Raw genomic sequence first — 23,525 nt, 5'->3', positions numbered from 1 at the left:
TATTATAATATATAGCAGCTGTTTGTTTTCCTTCTTTAATGGAAGGGTATGAATACATTTGAGGACGACTGTAGGCATGTTTTTTTTTTCTTTCAAAAATCTAGTTTCTGTTAGATTTTTCTTGACATGAATTAACTGGGTGTACTAACCTGCATGTTTCTCTTTCACCCAGTGTGTAATGAAGAAAAAGGAAGCGATTTAACTCGAAATTCACATTTAATTGTGTTATAAAATGCCTTTTAATGTGATCTTTTATTGGTAGTGTTCACTGCGACAAGAGTTTTGTTTATTTATCCAGAGAAAGTCAAGTCATTCAACTTTAAGGATTGCAATCATATCTTTAAAAAAAAGTCTATTTCTTGCACCACAAATGTTGAGGCTTCATGTTCAGCCCCTCACTCCCACCTTCCACAAACCCCTACTTGACTTAGAAGCGCCGGGGTTTTAATTTGCCCACTAAAAGAACAAAAAAACAAAAAATGCAAACAGTCAGCAGCCGTTATGACTGTCAGGTGTGCTACCCACGCATTTAAAGATCTAAAATGATAAGAAACACCTACAAAGTGTCAGGCAGACAGAGAAGGTAGGATGCTGGGTTGTTCTTTAAGTGATTAGTGATTTAGAGTCTGCTCCAGCTGACAGCGGACTGCTCCTGCAGCATCGTGGTGTCTGTGATACCACACAGCCAGTACAGGTGCCAGCACTGAGTCATATGGAGCTGCGCCTCTTATTAGCAGCTACAGTCCACAAAATTAACACTGCTAGTATCAAACCCATTAAAGCAAACAAGGTTCATTCCGACTTGCCGTTCTTGCCAAGCACCACTTGGTCGTGATTTTTCAGGTTGCCAAGTACTTAGATGCACAGATGAAAGTCTATCAGAACTGAGCTGTTGGTTTTACTAATGAACCAGTGTTCCTCACCAAGATGAGGGGAAGTTAGCGGGGGAAGATGTGAGAGGACTGCTGGTTAGAATCTCAACATTATTCAGATGAGCTGCTGTTAAATGATGGAAAACATGGCAGATCCTGAAGGAATTACTGAAACATCAGGTACAATATGTGCAGCTCTGAGCTGTGCAGGCAGCGTGCTGAAGAAGGAACAGGCTCGTAGCTGGAAGGCTGGAGAATGACTTATAGATACACCGTTAAAAATAAATGGTTTTAAAACAATTTTAACTGTAATTTTGTCTGCTGTTATTTTATAGACTGTCCTTGTTTTTTGTTAAACTACAAATAATAGCTTGCAAAATTACAAAAAATGACAGTTTACATGTTAACTGTGAAAAACAGTAAAAAAAAATCTGTTTTTAAAAATGATGATTTGTTGTTTTACTGTTAAAATTACACTATGTTGTACCATCTTAAAATTAGCAAAAAATATTATTTGACAGACATTTGCCATTATTTGAAATTCAAAAATGTTTAGTAAATATTCAAAAATTAAATCACATATTAAATTTTAAAAAAATGTTTTTTCTACTGATTTTCTCTGATTTGCTAAATTACAAATAATATCTATTAAGAATCACAGAAAAAAAAAGGTATTAATATACATATTACTGTAAAAAAAAATTCCAAACTATACATAATGTCCACATAATGTTCTTTTATAATGTCTGACCAAACAATTACACTGTTTTTCTGTACTTAAATCAACTAAAAATATAATTATTTTGCAGATATTTATGTATTTATGTGTTTTACAGTTTCATAATATTTCATTATGTTTAACTGTATTTTTTTTCTTGCATCCTTGTGGCCAGACTAACGCCAGATCTCCATTTTTTTCAGCGTGCCAGATGCCACTTTTATACTTCTGTCTTCAATTTATTTCAATCTCAAACATAAAGTCAAATTGAAGGGAGCTTTTCTTGGTTCGATACTAATACAATTACTTGACAAAGCCTCCAACCTGAATGATAAACTAAACCTTCCAACGCTGTAACAAATCATCTTTCCTAAAATCCTCCCTGTGACCCTCTCTGATCTGTTCTTACATGGTTAAGGTTTGGTTGCAGTCAGACACAATACCTCTCTGTGTCAAGCTTAGTTAAGGTAAGTGAGATAAAGTCTCAACACCCAGCTCCCAATTGTTCACGTAACATTTTAAAATTCCCACCTTCACTCCAGCATCCACCGGCAGGCTCTCCTTCCCCTGTGGGGAAATTATTGTCACTCCCCACTGCCTGCTGTTCTGAGTTTCCCTCTGGGGAGTGACAGACTAGACGGCAAGCATCAGCAGCGTACATACGCTACAGACACACAGTAATCTATTCCGTATTAGCCGACCGAATTCTGCTGTTTTTCTCTCTTAGAGCACAATGACCCCATTCCAGGTAGTGAATATCTGAGTGAGGTATTGGTGGCACAAGAAGGAAACACATCTTTGAGGTAATTTACAGCAGATGTATGCTTCCTAGACTCCATGCAGAGTGAAGGATTGTTGGAATTCAACCAACAGGGGCTACGGGGACATGCTAATGCTCAGTCCTCTGCAGAGCCAACAGCACGTTGGCCCTTGGCAATGATGCTATGCGTAGGTTGAAAGCTGGCTGGTTGAATGGCTGGCCTGAACCCGGAAGGGTAAATACTCTTTTCAGTATAATGAACACTGCACATGTATATGAGCACTGTCGGTGCAGAGTTGCAAGATATAAAGTCTGCTGATTTAGATGAACTTTATACGTTGCAAACATTATTTCTGATGGGTTTTTGACATTTCAATGTTGGTAATTGCATTAAGAAAATATTGTGTGCAATCTAAACTCAAATTTGTAGTAGTTGAATTAGAATTAAATTCAAGTTGTAGTCACTAAACTACATGTTCTCTGGAACTTAAGTTTTTGTCTGCAACAGGATCAGAACTGAGGGGTGGCTATGGCGATCTCAGACTAAAACCTGGGGACTGTAGTACTGTACAGTATTCATAGTACTTGTGAGATCCAAACACTAATGCAATTTAAGCTGTAACATCAACGCCTAAAAAAGTATTCATTTGCTCCACCCAGTCTAGATTATATATATACACTCCTGATCAAAATCTTAAGACCAGTTAAAAAATTGCATGAATTTCCATTTTGCACTTTTGGATCTTAGGAAGCTTCTAAGCAGAGCTTCAAAATGCAAAACGAAGAAATAGGAACAAGAGACACTGTGAAGATCTCTTGATGGCAAAGGCAAAAAAGCTCACCATGTTTGAACGTGGTAGGATTGTTGAGCTGCATAAACAAGGCCTCTCACAACGTGCCATCGCTGCTGAGGTTGGACGCAGTAAGACAGTCATTTTGCATTTCATAAAAGATCCTCAGGGTTATGGAACAAAAAAATCAAGTGGTAGATGGTCCTGATGGCTTCCAACGTTGCTGGCATGACAAGGAGATGCCACCTGAGATGTTTTCTACGCAGCACAGTGGAGGAGGCGCCATCATGATCTGGGGTGCTTTTTCCTTCAATGGAACAAATGAGCTCCAGGTTGTGCGGGGGCGTCAAACAGCAGCTGGCTATGTGGAGATGTTGCAGCGAGCATCCCTCATGACTGTGTGGGGTTTTTCAGCAGGACAATGCTCCAACTCACAATGCCCGTCTGATCAAGACCTTTTCCAGGAGAATAAAATCACTCTTTTGGATCATCCAGCGTGTTCCCCTGATCTTAATCCAGTTGAGAACATTTGGTAATGGATGGCAAGGGAAGTTTATAAAAATGGACATCAGTTCCAGACAGTGGAAGCCCTTCACGAAGCCATCTTCACCACTTGGAGCAACATTCCCACTAGCCTTTTGGAAACACTTGCATCAAGCATGCCAAAACGAATTGTTGAGGTGATCGACAATAATGGTGGAGCTACTCATTACTGAGTCAGTTTTTCTGTTTTAGGAGGTTTTTGGGGTTTTTTTGAGCTGTAGTCTTAAACTTTTGATCAGCTGATGAACAGCCTATTTGAGTTAAATCGTTGTTTTCAATAAATTGCCTGCTCACAACTTTTGGTCTCTTGTTTCTTCTTTTTGCATTTTGAAGCTCTACCTAGAATCTTCCTAAGATCCAACAGCGCAAAATGCAAATTCATGCAATTTTTTAAACTGGTCTTAAGATTTTGATCAGGAGTTTATATATATTTATATTTTAAATCAGCTGAGGGTCGCAAAAGCTAATTTTAAATGAGTCATCGTGCTGTTACATGGAAGTCCTTCCTGCCCACTGTGAGTAACGGTCTCAGCCTGGTTGCCTCTATAAAACTCATCTGACTACGCCACCAATGCAGTAAGATGCAAATATCCTTGTGTCATATCTTGGTTATGATTCTCAAAATTGCACTTGTCAGTTACACGTTAACACAAAAAAAAAAGATGTTTTGTTCCCACTGAAATCTCAGTTTGTTGGTTTTAACATGCACCTGCTGTAAACTGAGAATATTGACAGGTTTATTTATTATGACGCTGACCCTGTTGCAGACCCATCTCGGTTTGCACGGCTACCTTAAACACCACCTGACTGCACAAACAGTTTAACTTGGAGTTTAATTGCAGGTTTCACACACCAAAGCGATGGAAAAACACAACCTGGGTGAGTGACATTTGATAAAAGGCTGATATCTGCCTCGCGTATTGACCTAAAAGCCGGAGCAGGGAACTCTCTGTCCTCCATCAGCGACTGCTGTCAAAGTATTTTTGAGCCGAGCACTTAACCGTCCAGCTGCTCCGGTGGAACAGCTCAGTGACCGTCAGTACAAGCCGGTGCTTGTACTCTGCAACTCCCAAATGAAAATGCGCGTTAGTGAATGAGTATGAAGCAGGGCTACCTTTAGGAGAGTGTATTTGATATTTTTACAGTAGGGAATTCAATTTTGCGGAACAATTTTCATTTGGATTAATTTCGCTTTTTTTTTTTTATAGATAATAAATTTAATAGCACTGTATCACGGCATTGGCGGGTGGGAAAGTAGGTTACGTTTGCATAATAATAAACATGGAACCAAGCCATATCATTTCCCTTTGTCTGATTTAAGCTTTGATAACATCATCTCGCTATGACCTATATTCCGAGTTCATCATTTCCCAGCTGTGCTACATCATCTTTTCCTTTTTTGTTTCCCCCCCCGCCCTCCTGCTCCTGTGTTATTTTTTGCTGTTTCCAGAGGACACTGATGATTCATACTCTAATTCACCAGTTTGGGGTATTTGTGTGAAAAATGCGGAGAGAGGGAATAGCGAGAGACAAATGAAGAGAGGCGGAGAAGAGATAGAGACACAGCGGTGGAGAGTGGGTAAAGAGATAAGAGGGAGAGATTGTGAGCCAAGGAGGGAGACTTAGGAGCTATTTTTAGTCTCCAGCTGTGTGAGTCATTCTGAAACAGTGTTGAGGAGACCCACTGCTAGCGCAAGAGGGGATTGCAACAGTGACACACATGACGCTTTGAAGCTCCGTCCCTCCTATAGACAAACATGTATTAAATATGTGCACCAATCTGGCTGGTTACGCATCGGCGGCACTGGATTAGCATAAAGCTCCATGGAAAATTATTCGTAATTGAACGAGCCTTGATCCTGTGTTCTAAAGTGTGTCGAATGAGACACGGTTTGCAGCATCATTTATTATTCTCTCATCCAACACACATATCTGATACATGCGAGGGGATGTAGAAGTTCACATGCTGGTTTTAATCCAATTAAAGCTCGTTAGGACGCAAACACTGGGGTTTGTTTTGCCGTGATTTAATATCTTCAGGTTGCATGAAATCGGGGCAGCAAGTTAAACATGTATAAAGCAAAACTGGGTTGAGACGTCTATACGTGGGTCTGCGCAAAACTAGGTGAAGGTCTCGTGGCAGATAAGAAAGAAAAACTTTTGTTTAGTTTTGCAGCATGGGAGGAGATAGTGTGGAGAAGAAGCTGAACTGGAGACACAAAACACGAGGCTTAACTTGAGGAATAAAGTTATTTGGTTGTCGCTTGTAGGTCAGAATTTGTTTCCACTACGGTAGGATGAGGTACGTTTAACAATCGCAGCTTTCTGTTTCTAAACCTGTGTGGTGTCAAAAGAAAAAAACAAAAGAACACGATCCATTTATCTGCTGTCGATAGGACCGAATTTTGGAATAAAAAACACAGAATACATTTATTTTAGACACATTTAAAGGAGTAAAATGCTGAAATCAATTCATTTAAGCTTAGACATGCCTGTGTCTTCGTCATATGTGGTTTCTGAGCATTTGCGTGAACGTTTTTCTCACACAGGCTCCATTAACCCATTTCCAGGCTGCTAAATAGATCCCTTCTGTAATATACGGGTGCCAGCTGCTTCTCCTGCAGTCTGTAATTTGAAATGAACAGAGAAGTTACACAAAGCATGCAAAAACCGAATGAAAATACTAAATCAACTGGCACTCTTCACCCTAAATCAAATCTTAATCATTCGTTACACAAAGTGCATTTTAATTCCCCAAAACCAAGACGGTTGCAAGTGTTGCATCCCCACAAGCGCTTCAGAAAAAAAAAAAAAGCCGTATGGATTCAGTGGAAGTAAGTCAAGGTTGAAACAATGCAGCAAAATCCAACAAATCCTCCAAAGTAAATGGCACACAAGGTTGTTTCTCCGTTCTTCTTGCCTCATTGCCTTCCAAAGCCCGAACAAATCTCCTTTGCAGAAGCACCGTACCCTCTTCGAAGTTCGTGTCACTCCCGACTTCCCGCTGCGCTGAGCTTAGACAGGTTAGTTAAGCTTCACACATTGCAGTGAAGCAGTGTTGCTCAGTGCACGGCTCACCAAACCCCAGACCCCTGCAGCGAGTTTTAGACACACGTTATCTTAAAAAAAATAATAAAATAGCCAAAATTCATCAGAGACAGAAACTACAGAATCATCAGATGGTGAACTTTCCAACAGTCTGTTAGTGCAGTCGGGAAAATTATCCAAATCTAAGCTTAAATTGTGAGACGTCATCAAAATGTATTACTTTATTTGAGATGTCGCCTTTAAAAACAAACCATTTGCACCAGATTCTGTAAAATTCTGCACTCCTGTGCATGTAAGTTGTAAAATATCTATAGTATCGACATTATTTCTTGCGTTTGTAACATGTTTGGACACTTGGACTGTGTGGAATAATGCAGAAGTAAATGTCTGAGTTCTCTCTGATGGTGATTGTGCAGTGAAAAATGAGCTCACAGTGAATAAAAATGTGACAGGAGCAAAAAAAGAGAGAGAAAAAATGGCCAGAAAAAGTGCAGACTGTTAGCATTCATGGCAGCAATGTTTAGAAGATTAGCTGTTAAAAATGAGTTTGTGTTCTGACATTATTTTTCAGAATTTTTACTTTTTTCTCAGAATTTGAAGCTTCAAGTCTGTAGCAACTTGATGCAGCTAATATTAGAAATGTCATACAGAGAGACTTAAAGACCCCTCTGAGAATTCTCTAATGCCACAGATGGCGGTTCTATGACACGTGTCTCGCTCTTCCCCTTCAAAAGTCGACCGTCTGCCTAACAACAGCCAAACTGGGAAAGTAAAACTTGTTGGAAAAAACATTTTTTAAACTGCATTTAGGGACAAAGTCACCAAACATTGTCAGCAGTTTTTTTTAATCAGATTTGACTGTTATATATATACATTGATTAAATTCACTTAAAATAAGGCTCTTTTCCTGAATTTCATCTCCTGGGGCAATATATACGAGTTCTCCCCTTCAGACGATCAACCATCACGTCTACAAAGAGATCCTGCAGCGTTTGCTTCGTTTAGACGAGGCGAGAGTTGTGGCAGGACCAGTCATGGCTGCTTCAACATTTCAACCTGCTCACAGCGCCCTGAGCATCTGACAGTTCCTGGCTGAGAAGAACATCTCCGTGCTGGAGCAACCTCCCTACTCACCCCACTGGGATTATTTCCTCTTCCCCAAGCTCAAGGGGGTCATCAAGGGGACGCATTTTGAAGACATGGACGACATCAAGATGGCTGTAACAATGGAGCTGTGGAGGATCCCAGAAGGAGTGCATGGTAGTGTGGCCGAGAAGGCTGGGAAAGTGTGTTACACTCCAGGGGGATTTCTTGGAAGGGGAAAACCTGTAGTTTGGATTTGAAATATATCTTTTGTGACACCAGTCCCAAAACTCCTGAAACTTTTTTGACACACCTCGTACGTAAAATTAAGCTAAAACGCATCACTTTCTGAACATCTCTTCATGCATAGACACTACAATTTACCAATGTTCCCTAAATGCCTCACATGCAGGATACTACAGATGTCACAAAGCAGCAGCTCAGACACATCTGCAATCAAGAATTACTTTGAAAAGAGGGAAATAACATGTTCTAATGCCAGATTTACCCAAGTTACAACTAAGTGACCTTATGTACATGAGCTGTTCTATTAAACGTCAGTCATGTTTATTTAACCAGCAGTCCTACTTCACATATCTCATTCTTGCTAACACAAATCCTAGCCTCTGTTCTACTTCTTTTAATACGCAGCCAGTTTCAAGAGAAGTAACTTTCATTGTTGTTAATGTTTTGCAATAGAGGTAGCTTCCTACTGACCACCAGTGTGACCTTGCTGCAGGTTAGCAGCCTATAACAGGTAATGTATTGATGTTCAAATAAAAACAAAAGACCTTTCAGGCTTTAATTCCAATTTGTTAAATTTGTCATATTTGTGTGTTTAATCTGCGGCCATGAGTCACGCAGCACACAGTATTTTTCTCCTTTTTTAATTACTGTGACTTTTTCCGTGTGTTATGAAACAGACAGATTTGCTCAACTCTTTGTGTGATCTCATGCAATTAAGGCGTTAAAAGCTTCGCAGTTTTTGGATGCTATCTAATTTGATTTAAAAAGCCTTGAGACACAGCCTCAGTGGTTCCAGACAGGTTGCATTTATTCCTTCTAATGGCAAACATCGTGTTTTTTTTTTTAACCAGGCGTGGCTTTAATGTATTTCTGTCGACCACGTGCTCAGACTGATCCTGCAGATTTTAGTGTATCTGACACATTTGTTGCCGTACGCAGTGAAATGCTTTCACATGTTGCATAGTCATGTCTGCGTGGTGTCTTTCTGCTGCGATATAACTATTCTGATCTCTATTCCTCAGTTTTATATGCAGGAATCATCCTTTCCTCCTGCAGAGGTTTTGGCAAACCATAAGAGGCTATACACGGTGGGAATGATTAAGGCGCTGTTTGAAAGCTCAGCCCATTTGAACTCTGTTCCCTACCGTTCCTTTTCTGAATCATCATCTTATGAGCACAGCTAACGTTCCTTATCTCCCTTACACCTGCCCTCATTTCTGCTTGCTTCCCCTCACCGCCATCTCTCTCTCTCTCTCTCTCTCTCTCTTTTCATTTTTCTTTACAGTCACAGATTATATTTCAAGGCGAGATGAGGTAATTGTGTTTCTAACCCCATTGAAGTTAAAACTGCACAAGGGAGGAGGCAATCTCTTCGGAAAAGGTGATTTGTGCCCGAGCGGATGATCAAGTGCGTGTGTGTATGAAGTGGGTGGTTGGTTTTGGGAGGAAGGGGTGCATTCAGAAATGATGCAAAAGCCTCCTGTTGAGGTACAAATAATGGGATGTATAGGTTTGATCTCTGGAAGGTTAAAAAAATAAAATAATATCATCAGGTGATGCAACTTATACGCCACTTCAGACCTCTGCCCGCATTATTTTTTGGATGATGCTCTGCTCAATATTACAACAGCACTAACTGTAGAGCATTATTTAGCATTGGAGGAATGTTTTGTGATGACTGAGGAAACACACTTAAACGTCAATTCAATTCAGCAAAGTCAACCAAAAGACTGCACTAGAAAATAACACCTCCTCCACTGAACTCCACTAAAAACGAGCCATTTAAAGCCATTTCACAGACAGTTAGACGATTCCACTGATCAACAATGTTTGTTAGGCTCATTTGTAAAGTAATGGCAGTTCCCGACACTGTCCACATGGGCTAAAGGACGCCTTCATCTGCACCATTTAGGGTTTGGTATGAGTTGATTGTACACAGTAATTATAGAAAACTGAAAATTATTACATTGTTTTTCCATATAACCAACGTGTAGCCCAACAGTTTAACCTCATATATATAATGTTATCTGTTCATTCATTGCATGTTGCTCACTCTGTCAACTGTTAGCTGCTACTCTGAGCTATTTCACCCTTTTATACACAACTAGTTGGCTAATTTTTTAACTGTTTAACCTTATTTTTCAATTTGCGACGAATGTAAAAGTTGTGTTTATTTTATAATCATGCATTACTTAGTTTTATATTTCCTGGATATGTCTGTTAGCCATTACTTTGAACTAACAAACCTTATTTCTTAGTGAAGGTTAACTATGACAATTGTTTTTATTTAATTTCCATTTCTATATGTACTCATTATGAATCCAGTTTGTAATCCTAATGTTTATTTTTATTTTACTCATTTAAATAACTTCTGCTCATACTCTACAAGTATTTTAAATGTGTAAATGTGACATTAAATTGTATTTATCTGTGTCATTAAAAACACATTAAATCCCCTCGAATTCAATGTTGTGTAAAAAATAAAAACATCTTTAAAGGAATGGTCACTGCTTTTCATAAACGGTGTCACAAAGGAGGAACATCGGGGAGGTCGAGAAGAAGACATGCTGCTTGTTTCACATCATCAGGTAGCTGAGTTTTCTAGTCGTGAAAGTAAAAATGAGTCATGACTACCACTGTCGGCTGGATTACTCAGACTCCCCCATTTCACTTAGACCTGAGTATGAATAATTCACAAAGTCATTAACCTAAGCAATTTGCCCATAGCTCTCTCCTCCAGCCTATGCAAAAAAAAAAAAAGCTCTATTTGTGGAGTTCTAACCCAGAATATGTCCGACCAAATTTCAGAGGGTTCAAAGTTTTCTCTGGGGCAGCGGCCTGCCATGATGATGATGATGACGATGGCAACAAAGATTTGTTATATAATTCAGTCACGGGAAAGTGTTTTGGGGGATCTTACAAATAGAATATGCCTGTGAGCGTGCTGTGTCACAATATCTGTGGGTTTAAATAAATAAAACCAAATAAACCAAATAAATAAATAAAAATCTTGGCTTGTTCTTGGATGTGAAGATTAAAAGTCCTGCCTGAGCTTTAACCTTCATCCATCCTCCAAAGCAAACCACAATCTCTCTATTCCTGATACACATGTTAAATATGACACCATTTAAATTGCATCACTTCTACATGAGCTTTGATGCTTATGCCATTATAAAAATGCACGTATATATTCTATTTTTCCCTCAAAGCTTTCTGTCAAAAGTTAGTCCAAAAGCTAATAAACAAACATCACATACTCTACATGGTAATGCATCTCATTTTTAAAAAAAAAGCATAGCACATCAATGTTTCATGACTTTGAATAATCTTGGTCCTGCCGTGCCCTCTGCGATGAAAAATACATGCACGACATATTGATGAACATTTCCGCTCGACTGACAGAAATGACACGCAATAAATCAGGAAATGCCTGAAAACTGATAAGAATCAATATGACACGTTTGAAATTATATTTTACCCTCCTCTGACATACAGTTAATGCGCAGATTCACGATAATATCCGAGGATGTCCGCGAGAGTGATTGAACTGATGAATACCAATGACATTGAGCTTACATTAAGCTGCATGGTACCGTCACACGAAGCAGCGCGTCTTCAGAATTTATAAATGTATATAGCTGTGACTGAATTTCAAACCGGTCCATCGTATGTGGTGAGTTCAGTTCAAACGATAGCTATTAATTAATTCCCGACTGGTTCAGAAAGCTTGTGTGGCTATTTGACAGGCAACAATGTAAACAGACAGCAACATCAAGAGCACTGAGATATTATCAGAATAATAGGCTATTACAGGATATTAAGGATTCTCCAGAGGACTGCAGACAAACAGCTCTATCAGAACACTCAATAAAAAAGAACACAAAATGGCATATTTCACATTTAAAAAGAAGAACTTGTGTCTCTCAGCAAAGAAATTCTAAAGGTCAGCAAAGCAAGTTCACCCAATTTGGATGTTATCAATTTATTAAATGTCCATTATAGTCACAGATCATTCCCATAGCATTTGGACCCACTCAGTAGGCTTCCATTATCCCCGTTATGTTATGTTATCACCTCATTTAATAGAAGTGGAGCTGTGGTTTTGCACCTACATTTGGGGCTTGAAGGGGTTGCTGGAGGTGCTAGACAGCAGACTTTCAGCTCTTGGAACATAATTATAGCTTTATTTTTTTCACTTAAGTCTTGTTTTGACTTTCAATTTAACCCGCTGTTTTTTTCCCCTCTGAGTTTCCCTCCGTCTTCAGGCACCAACACTACTTTGCTAGGTTTAGAGAAGGATACCGGTTTGGATTAAACTACATCCCGTTGCTACGATTACCACATGCTGCAAAGCTCCATTTTGCACATTTCCAGGATGATGACTCCACCTGAGACTTTGTATGCACTTATTCACGTGGCCAGAAGAGGTTGCCTGTGTTATCGAGGTTACTTTGTGTTTATTGGATGTTAATGTGTCTACGGAACCAGTAGACGCACATCATTCTACATGATCTGCAATGATATTGGCCATTTAATGGGATGATAACGTCTAAATCAGTACAAGTTGCTCGACAAAGCTACAGGACATGGACTTGCACCCTGTACCAGCTGTGATGGGTGAAGTCTGACCCTCCTCCTCAAAGCTCTGTAAAGTGAGGGAACAACCCTGCTACGTTTAGTAGGGGGGCAGGTTGAATAGAGTTGAACTATCTGCACCTTAAATAAGACGGTTATGGTAAATATGAACACAACACATTGGTCCATGTTTGCCCTTTGGAGTCCAACTCGGTTTAAATCTGGTGACGGTAAAGGCCGTAACATATGATTCCCATCATTTACATACTCATCAATCCATCAACAGTGCTCTTTTCATCATGGAAGACACCACTCCCACCACCAGATCCTCACTGGAGCAGTCAAGGCTTCGTGTTTTCCCTTCACCCGTCTGTATTCCAAGGTTATTCAAGTAATGTAACACGTAGTTCTGTGCAGAGGTGTGGAGAGTTCACGAGTCACGTGTGCAGTTCCAGTACGAAAAGTCAAGCATTTCAATAGTCCAAGGCTTCTTTGACAATTGCTCTGTCTGCCTGAGATTGGCTCGAGACTGCCTTTATCTTTGCTTGACTTATACTTTCAGCCATTCTCCTTCCGAGACTAATTATAGACCGCAATTCATGTTTGCTGAATGCTTTGAATGAGCTTGAGGATGGTTTAGAACCTCGGTGATAGAGATTTAATGTGATATTTTATCATCTGCCTTTTATTATATTCTAATTGATTTGAGATTCCATTATAAGCCGCCTTGAAAAGCATTATGTGACACTTTGATTATTCCCTTTCTTGCATTTTTAATTGACTTAAAGAAATCTGATGTATTTGACGAATTTGCATTACTCTGGAATCTTGTGCGTCGAGGTTCTGTTCCAGGAAAAAGAACATCAAAGTCCTATTGATGCTTGTAGCTACGCAACATAGTGTTTTGTGGCTGGATTCATGTGTGTAGACAGGATGTATTTTTTACCTTTAAGTACCTGTGTTACTGTAATTGCCTGAATGAGAGCTGCACCGAGCGACCCGGACATGATGTCATGTGTTGCTGCACTACCTATACTTCTACAACTAAATATAACTTTTTTTTTTTTTCTCGCAAATGTACTTCTGATCTGTTTCGGATGAGAGGCTCAATATGAGTTTCTTCCTTTGCACCAATACAGATATAAGTCGGTGACGTGTTTAACTGATCTTGACACTAAGCCTTTAAACAGGAAAGGAAGTAAGTAAAATGTACTTTCTTGAAGATTTCTTCGCCACATGATTACATTCACCTCATCTGCTCTGGGTGAAACCATTTTTTTGAGGGGGATGTTTTTACACTCTTGGTTTTCTTTTGGGAAAACAAAGTGACTCTTTAAGTGAATCTTAATTAAACAACGAGCTACAATAGCCTTCATTTATAGCCAATGATGGTATTGACAATTACCTCTAGACATGGTGATTGATGGTATGTTTTTGCCCGTCGGGTGAATCAGTTTCCTTGTTACCGGAGTTCGTGTCAAACTGCTGCAGGCTCAGCATCGTCTTTATTTTATTTCCTCTGACCCAAACACTGCCCTGATTAAAACGATATAGATCATCCTCCTTCCTGGATAGTAAATGATGACTGGTGCACACACGGACATGTAAACCGCATGAACCTCTGACGCACTCAAAGCTGATTATAAAGCTTCCACCACCAGCGTGCTGATTCTGGCTTCACCTGCAGTTTTGTGCACGGCAAAACCCCTAAAAGGGACAGGGACAGTGCGAGGTGAAATGGTGAGAATTATGTAAAACTTATTTAAACTCACTGATCTAAAGCTGCGCTGGGCTAATCTCAAAACATTCGGCGCTTAAGCCCTGACAGAAAGCACTTAGCGAGACCACTGGGGAGGCGAGAATTCCTCACTCTCACTTTCTCTCTGCAGAGTTTTTAGTTTTCTTTTACAGCTGCTCGAGAGTGTTGAACTGCTGACCTCGTGAGCACAGGCCTGCTTATCCAATCTTTAGGGAGGAAAACTGCAGATATGTACTCGGTTCCAAAAAAAAAAACTTGCAGCTCCAGGTGACTCAGCGTGTGAAAACAGCTAAGTTTCAAGACTTAAATCTGACTGCAGACCAACATGACTTTGGCGTGCTGTGCACAAGACAGTGTATTAAGAATAGATTAAAACAGACATAAAAGGAACTGCAAACCGAAACACTTCATGTTATAATGTGCTAACAATGGTAATGACACTGCCAGTAGATTGATTTTTGGGTTTAGACATGGTGAGATATTGTGATCACGTAGCGATGGAGCTGCTTTCTGTCCAGCCCCATGCATTTAAAAATCTCTCATAACAGTATCATCCTCGTGCTTATTAACAACAGAATCTGGCCATGTCTCAACCTAGAGGGCTTAAAGGGCTGCTCACGTACTTCTAAAACTGAAATAAATAAATAAATAAATAAATTTTAAAAATCCACTAACTACGATATTTTAGTGGAACTAATTCTCTGTGATCGTTGTTCCCAAACAGATGTATTTCAACAGTGACCCCTCTTTCAACCACATACAAGAAAACCTCTACTCTGATTCTGTAGCAAAAAATTGTAAAGACAAAATGCATCTGTAAATGAAAATGTAAATAATATATATCGAAATTAAGAACCCAGATTTGCATTACTTCATGTGTGCATGACTTAGGTTAAGCTGTGGCTTTGGTTGAAGTTTAAAGATGGTGAGAAAGTTTTGGTACAAGTGGTACAAACTGCTGAACAATGAAGACTGAGCCAGAACCTACAGCCACAAGAAAGAAAGATAAGGCTGCATGGACACAGTGGGGTGTCTCAACTAGGTGGGAGTCCTCAACAAGGACACTCTTGCATGTAATTACCTCATGCCATTTAAATTGTAATTATCTGATGAGCATAATCAACAGTTTAAAAAAGCATAACTTTGGCAACCGGTCCAGATTTTAATTCAATTTAGGGTTACATCACAAGCTTATGCACTGTATATGACTTTTATTGTACTTCTACAGGCCTGCATAAGCAAATAAGAGTAAAGAAAATGAGAAACAAACCAAAAAGAAGATTAATTTTGCCCATCCAGAGTAAGCAATGATCTCTGTAATCTTTTTCTAATGTACAATGTTTCATGTTATAACAAGACAACCTTTCTTGTTATAATTAGTAATAACGTGAAGATCTGTATATTTTTTTAACATGAATAGATCAGCTCATAATATGAAATACATCACTATATACACATAAGTCCAGCAGAAAATGTCAGAAACAAAACTATAGCACATCACGTGTAAATTATATAAAACGTTATGTCAATGTGTTAACATTTTCTTTCAAAAACGTTTTATGCTCTACAGACATAAATGCGATACCCTGTAAAAGCCCCACACTCTTGTCATGACGTGTAACTTATGCAACTCTCAGTAAAACATGCTCTCTGTAATAATAGAGGAAAGTCAACATTGCTTTCAAAGTACACAGTATGTCTGCATATAAAAAAGAAGCTATATGTTAAAGGAGAAGTGCTGCTTAGCTTTTGGTCGTGAATTTATGCATTTTTAAAAACAAAAAAAATTACCAAGACACGAAAAATACCAAATAAAGAAGTAAATAAATGAATGCATGAATAAAGCATAAGTATGAATAGATGGATCCTATGACAGTTATGGCATTTAGCAGGATTTTTCATTAATATTTCATATTATTAACAGTCGAAGGAGACTGCAAGGAGAGCAATCCAAAGCTGTGTTTAAGATCAAAATAGATTCTGCATGATATGAATATCAATCAGTGTATAAACACAGCAGCGAAACCTGTGATGTGGGACATATCTCTGTGAAAATGATGCCAGAAAATGCAAATGTGGCGCTGCATATAACATTAATATAAATGTCATCATGACTTGCACAGGCTTCTCTCTTGTCAGCTGGCCCTGACTCCAGTGTATTCTGCACATGTGAAAAGCCAGGGTGCACTGTGGATATCTATAGCCGAGGCCATAAATCCATTTTCTAATGCTGATTCCAAAACACCTGACCTTTAGCTTGCTGCGAGTGTCTGTATAAACAAATGGCATTGCTCCAGCGATGCTGTAAGCCTGGTCTTTGTTTTGCAGGAGGCCGCGCACCGTTGATGTTTCAATTTGTGCTGTCCGAGAAATGTCAAGTTAATTTTTTCCGGAGTGATGGAATTGTTGAAGTGCTGGTTTTGTCATAAAAGCATCCTCTCTCTCTATTCCTGTGCATTTCTCTTACCAGCCGATTTGGTTCTCTCTCCACTTTCCTCTTATCTTATGCTTTTACCCGTATTATCTAAAAACACTTCTCCCAGCCTCTGAGGGCAGCTATTGATTTTGAATTATGATAGAACTTATGTTTGCATTGTAGCAGACAGTGGAAAAGACTTTTGTGCGGACCAGAGTTGTAACACAATTCCAATACAGAACATAGAATGATTTTTAATCCTTTTAACAAGCCAGAGCATCCACTTTTGATTGATTTTATTGGCTGGTTTTAATGTTGCCAGTTACCTAAGTGGATTTGATTGCTACATGCTGACAATTAAGCATGTGCCCTGAGGGTTTCCCAAGCTGTAAGTGAACCTTATAAAAAGCGTTTGCTTATGTCATTAGTTAAACAGAAAGTAAAGATTATAATCCAAATAATAATAAAGGGGCAATGACTAGACTTGGGGAGCAACAAAATACAAGAAACTGTGTTATGTATTTATGATACAAAAAAGTCATTTGACAGAGAAAAGTTGTCATCATCCATCCATCCATTATCTATGCACCACTTAATCCTCACTGGGGTCACAGAGGGCTGGAGCCTATCCCAGCTGACTTAGGGCGAAGGCAGGAGACACCAGTTACCAGTCTATCACAGGGCTACACCTAGAGACCAAGCAAACTCCCATTCACACCTATGGACAATTTAGAATCACCAACTAACCTCAACATGTTTTTGGACTGTGTGGGAGGAAGCCGGAGAACCCAGAGAGAACCCACGCTGCACGGGGAGAACAGGCAAACTCCATGCATAAAGATCCTGGGTGTCCTCACCGAGACGTGAACTGGCGGCCTTGTAGCTGCGAGGCAATGGTGCTACCCACCTCTCCACCTTGCAGCTCCAAGTTGCAATCAGATGCATAATAAATTTTATAAAAATGGAAATCATTAGCAGGATTGGAAGTATATTTTAAACAGGTTAAAGAATGTTAGAGAGATATATGCTGGTGGCTTTTCACTCTCTGTCTGCTCAAAACAACAAATATAACACTATAAATACACATTTCTCAATCTGTTTTTTTTATAATGGAGTTTTTAGTGGGTGCCTATTGGAGCCAGAACCTGGTGGCACTCGGTGGTATTGTCTTTTTGACATTCCCAGTTGGCTTCGCTTTAAAGATCCAGTCGCTACATCCATTTGTCTATAGCCCTGAAACATCACAGCCGACCCAAAAGCCAAAGCCGACAAAGTCTTTGGTTGACACACACAGAACTCCTTCAGTGTGATTTTGCTTATAAAAACATATCCGCAGCATCAAAAAGCTGCCAGATCCAAAGGGAAAGAGTTGTGGGCATTTAAGCCCGAGGCACAACAGCGATCGCTTCATTAATTAGGCTGCTTATAAATTACTACACTGTTTACTTTTTCTTCACTTCAGAGACGGATGAGCTGCCAACCACAGTCACAGTTCTTAGCTACAGTTAAATCATTTGCCACATAGCGGCCGTCCTCAGGTTGAGCCCTGAGCTCCATCACAGCTGTCAGGATATTTTCACTTTACTGTAAAACCGTAATCTGTTTACTAAAGTCAGAAACACTGTTATGTGATGTGAGGGGGGGTTTCATCGTGGACATTTTTCAGTTTCACAATCTCACATTGTGATATCTGCAGCAGCACCAACACTGTGGGTATGGATTGTTCCTGTATAGAACCTGACCTTTCTAATCCTTGAACTACAATGGATTTAAGAGTATTTGAAGCTACTGCTGCTGTAGTTACATAAATGATCATTATATGTAAATTTTCAACATTTAGGAAACAATAAAATAAAAAAAACTTGTCAGCAACACAGTCAACAAATTTTGTAAAATGTGCGATTTCAAACTTTTCCCCCTCAAGTACACAACAGTATCTCATCTGCTGGACTATTTAAAGGGCCAGTACACTAAAATAAATGACTATTAAATGACATTATTTCTCTATATTATGTATATATCCACAAAGTGACACCCACCCAGCCCCCACAGAATCTAACTCCAACTGTTAAATAGCTATACTTTATATAAAAGGCTTGATTTTATCTGGAAATAAACTTCAGAAATATAAAAATAACACAGAGAAATCAAGTTGTAATACTTGGGTTAGGCTTCCAAATTTTGAAAGACCGTTTCTGTGACTATATTTATACATAAAGGATGCCTTCAGGTTATACATAAAATGTATGAAATTTGAATAATTGCAATGTCTGACCACATCAAAACAGGTTCAACTGACAAATTACATGTAACTCAGAATCTATAAATATCCTTTTTTTCTTTTTAAAAAAAAATCTCCTACATGACCCAAAAGTTGGCTTTCACTGTATAAGCAGAGGAGGATTTAACTTCCGATGTCACATTCCTGCTCGTACACGCATGTCTTATAGTCAGATTTAAGGTGAGCACAGAGAAGCATTTTCCCTTCTGCAGATGAATATGAAAACAGCCTCCTCGTGTCAAACTCTGCACCGACATCGCTCTATACAGTGAGGGAGCAGCAAAACATTTTTTTTGGAGTGGAGGTGGACTTGAATTATGGTGTAAAGTCAGTGTGGAGCGAGTCCCTGGAAGGCTTGGGGTCAGGACAAAGTGATGAAACCAGCTGCTGAGTGTATACCTCCCCGGTAGGAACAACAAGAGTATCTGAATTATACCAGCCTTAAAAAAAGATTCTGCTAGAAAATGAGGGTGAACCCTGGTGCAATAATTTCAAGCTCTGAGAACCGCGGTGACTTTGAGCACTATTTGAACATTCTGTATTCTACCTGCAAAGCCTCGGGAGGAAATAGTACCTGCTCTCCTTTATCAGTGCTGGCAGCAGGGAAGGGAAATAAAAAATCATGAATGTGGGTGGTGGTGACAGTGAATTCCAAGACTAGATCATGTTACTGTGACTGCTAAGAACATGATGCACCTGCTGAAAAAACCACAACACTACTAAAGTGAAACATCACTTCGGAGCCCATCAGTATGCAGCAGGTGGGTACTTGAGTGCAGGAGCTCATTTGCAGCAAAGTGCCAAACTGTGGCTGCACTGGGCACTCCCTCAGGCCACTGTCCTAAGTAATGAATTCCATTTTGGAGTCAAAATTTAACATTTTTCTAATGTGCATTACTGAAAACCCCTACCAGGCTTGAGGTCAGTTCTTTGTCATTTTACAGTCTATTATATCTACATTTCTCTATGATGTCTCACTTTATAAGATAACACACTAGGAATTCCTCTCACTGCACTGTAAACGTTCACGGTGGCTTTTGATTTTTCTGTTCAAATCAAATCAGCTGCTAATGAAGGCGCCCTCACCGTGACCCCGTGCGTGCTGGATGTGCAACCTCAAACAAAGCTGTTTTAATCCGAGAAGAATCGCTGAAACCCTTTCGACTGCATAACCGAATGAGATTTCAATTAGTGAAAAGGATGGTTATCGTGTCAGCGTGAGGTCACAAAAATAGGAAGACACCGATGGATTAAAAACGTCATAAAAGACTAAGACATGACCCCGTTTTTTCGCCCCTGCAGGTGTCTTGTCAACAGTTTTATAGATGTTTCTTTGAATGTTGGTTTGCTTTTTGGGTATAATCAGTGAGCAAGAACAATAGCATGGTATGTCGCTCTTTTTTTTTTTTGCAGTTTTTCCTGCACATCCACTCTAGAAAGCTGCCGAATGCATCTTTCAACAAGCATGACAGCTTTTTCCTCTATATCCAGTTTTTGGAACATGCTACATGTATTATATTGATTCATTATGTGTTATTTTGCTGCCACTCTCCCCTTCTCCCTCTATCTGTTCTGGTTGCTCATGAGGTTCTAAGCAGAAAACCGTTCATGTTTCAGCGATGCAGGCCCACAGACAAATATTATCTGCATCCTATTAACATGCTAAATGCGACTGTTATCTGCAAGTTATTAATATGCTAAATATATCCGCATACGATGACAGAGAGAGACAAAGCTCTGCAGGCAATGTAGCTCATTATATCTGACTACGACATGGTGCACTCTTGAATACCTCGCTAATGTTTGCTCATCAAGCTGACCTGCGGGGCATGCTGCTGTTCAGAAGCTTCTGGACTCAGTGGTAGAAACGGTTGTCTCCATTGGTGTTGAATCATTTTTTTTGTGGAGGGCTACACCTGTCATGTCCATTAGCGGACACACACAGTTGTTGTGGCTATTGGCGTAGAAAACAACTGTGTACACCCTCTATAGGGAGTACCACCTTTATCTGAACACTTTTTTTTCCAATACTGAGACATTGTGTTCCACCAGTTTCTGAGAAATCTATTCAATCTTAGTCTGCTTTGATTGTTCAGTTCTTTCGAGCTGGACAGGTAGTGTACAATTAGCTTGTTTAAGGTTCTGCTGGGGGCAACAATGCTCTCTCTTTATAATGGCAGATCGGTGAGCTATGGACAATAAGCTGAAAGTGGCTAAAAGCTGCATTGAGCTGCAGCCTGAGAAGCTAATTGATTCAGCAGTAGAAATCCTTTCTTAAGGCTCCATAATTGGCACTTTAACGTCCTGTGAAAAGTGAAGCTTTCATGGTAAACTCACCCGACACCAGTGGGCACAAACGAAAACTAAGCAATTAAACCAGTTCAGAATTCTTGCACATTTAAGAAAAAGGGAAAATCAAATGGGATTGTTGCATTTAGAGAAGCATCAAACCTTAACAATGAATAGAACTACTTTAGCTGTGAACTTGGGGCTTTGAGACGCAGTGATTGGTGGGTTCAAAAAGTAGCAATTATGCTAGTGAATAAAAAAGGGTTTGTCACCTTAAGTGAAATTACATATCATTTCACACAAGAGGAGTCTGGTGAGTAATCAGGCTGAAGGTTTAGCTCCAAGATAATATAATCTGCAAATGCAACCACACTTAGGGTGTGTTAAGACTGCTGGTTAAAAAGCAACTGGCTACAAGTAATTTTTAATGGAAAACAGTGATATGAAGCCACAAACGTGACCTGTGTAAAACCCATCAACCTTTTTCCAATGACCCAAGTTAGTTTTTGTTTCAGCATTTCCACATCCTTTCACTTTTCCCACAATCTCCCGCTCCGTTCTGTTGGACCTGTTCCCAGTGCTATTGAACCCTACCTTTAATTTTTTCTTACTGTGACATTCAGTCAACAAGCGCTTGAGCAGCACTTCAATGGCAACACGGTGACGCTTAGCAGTTTTGTAACTGTGTGGTTCAAAGTGCTCACAATAATTCAAGCCTTTGTCCAACAATGGCAAAATACTTGAAATAAAATAAACAAAACAAAACACTAAAGCACGATGATGGCCCATGTTTTAAGCCATGCTAGTGACACTCGTCTAGGGTCAGCAGTGTCAATATTTTGGCTTGTTTACTACTGTAGTGTGTGAAATACCTTGACGACCACTGAATGGATTACCACAGTGTTTTGACCAGACATTATGGTTTCCTACACAGCTCTGCCTCTCAGAAATTACATTCTTGGTTACATTTTGGGGAAGATCTTTAGGATTATATGTATTTGTGACATACTTAAATGCATTTCTAATCAACATGTTATTGCTTTACAGTGTTGCTTTTCAGTTACTAATCATACATTAAATGGAGTGGGACTTGTGACCTTCACAACCCATTAAATTGAGGAGATGCTTGACACAATATGTTGTGAAGGAGTCTTATTTTTACCAAAACTGCGCTACTTTCCAAAACCTAACCAAGTAATCTTGTTGCCTAAGCTAAGTAGTTGTGAAAGTGTTACTCAAAGTGTGATACTTTCTTAAACCTAACCATGTAGTTTAGGCTCCTGCACCTAACCAAAAGTAAACAACGAGTAAAAACAAAACTTTAGTCTAAGGATAATGGTCTCACATGGGATGTGAATCCAGGTCTCCTAAATAACGGTCCTATTACTGATTTATGCTGCCGTCTTCCTTACATGCATTTTGTGACTCCTGAACAATATTTCTCTCCCCTAAGATGAATTCATCTTTTACCGACTTGTCCAGCAATATCAAATTATTATTTTAGTTAGGTTTGTGACCAAATTCATGCAAAGCTAGCTAAGCCATCAGCCTGAACTGAACTGGTCCAACAGTGGAATCAGGAAAGGTTTGAGAAACCAATTAAATTTCTAAAATCTTAATGTTCTTAATCTCTGACCTCAGCCAACTGCATACCAAACCATTCCCTGCAACTTCAAATCTACAGAAAAGGATGAAAAGGGAGTATTTCAGCTTTCTCTTGGGAATGGTGCAATACTTCAGCAAGCAAGCAGTGAAAGCGGGAGAAAGGCTCGATAGTTGTGGATTACTATTTGGAGTGCTGTTTACAGGCTTTTGCCAAACTGAATGCACAACAGTCATTATATCTAGTTTTCTGGTTCACTAATCTGTCTGCGAAGAAAAGAAAGTTGATCTCGTACGGCGGCAATTCTGAGGCTTTGTTTTTTAGAATTCAAGGCATATAGGAAGCACCGTGCCAAGGTGTACCTCATTTCTGCCCTACGATAAATCACACACTCGACTCAGAGTAATCACAACATTCCATTTTTTTTTCTGCTTCACAATTGACCATTTCAGAAAACAGAATGCACGGGTTGTATACCAAGCTATGCTCATGATCCATTTACTGCTCAGTAATAGTCTGGAATTCCATAAATAAAAAATGC

This window comes from Stegastes partitus, unplaced genomic scaffold (assembly GCF_000690725.1).
Source record: "Stegastes partitus isolate 25-593 unplaced genomic scaffold, Stegastes_partitus-1.0.2 Scaffold40, whole genome shotgun sequence".
Classification (NCBI taxonomy): Eukaryota; Metazoa; Chordata; class Actinopteri; family Pomacentridae; genus Stegastes; species Stegastes partitus.
Note: the sequence above shows the minus strand (reverse complement) of the source record.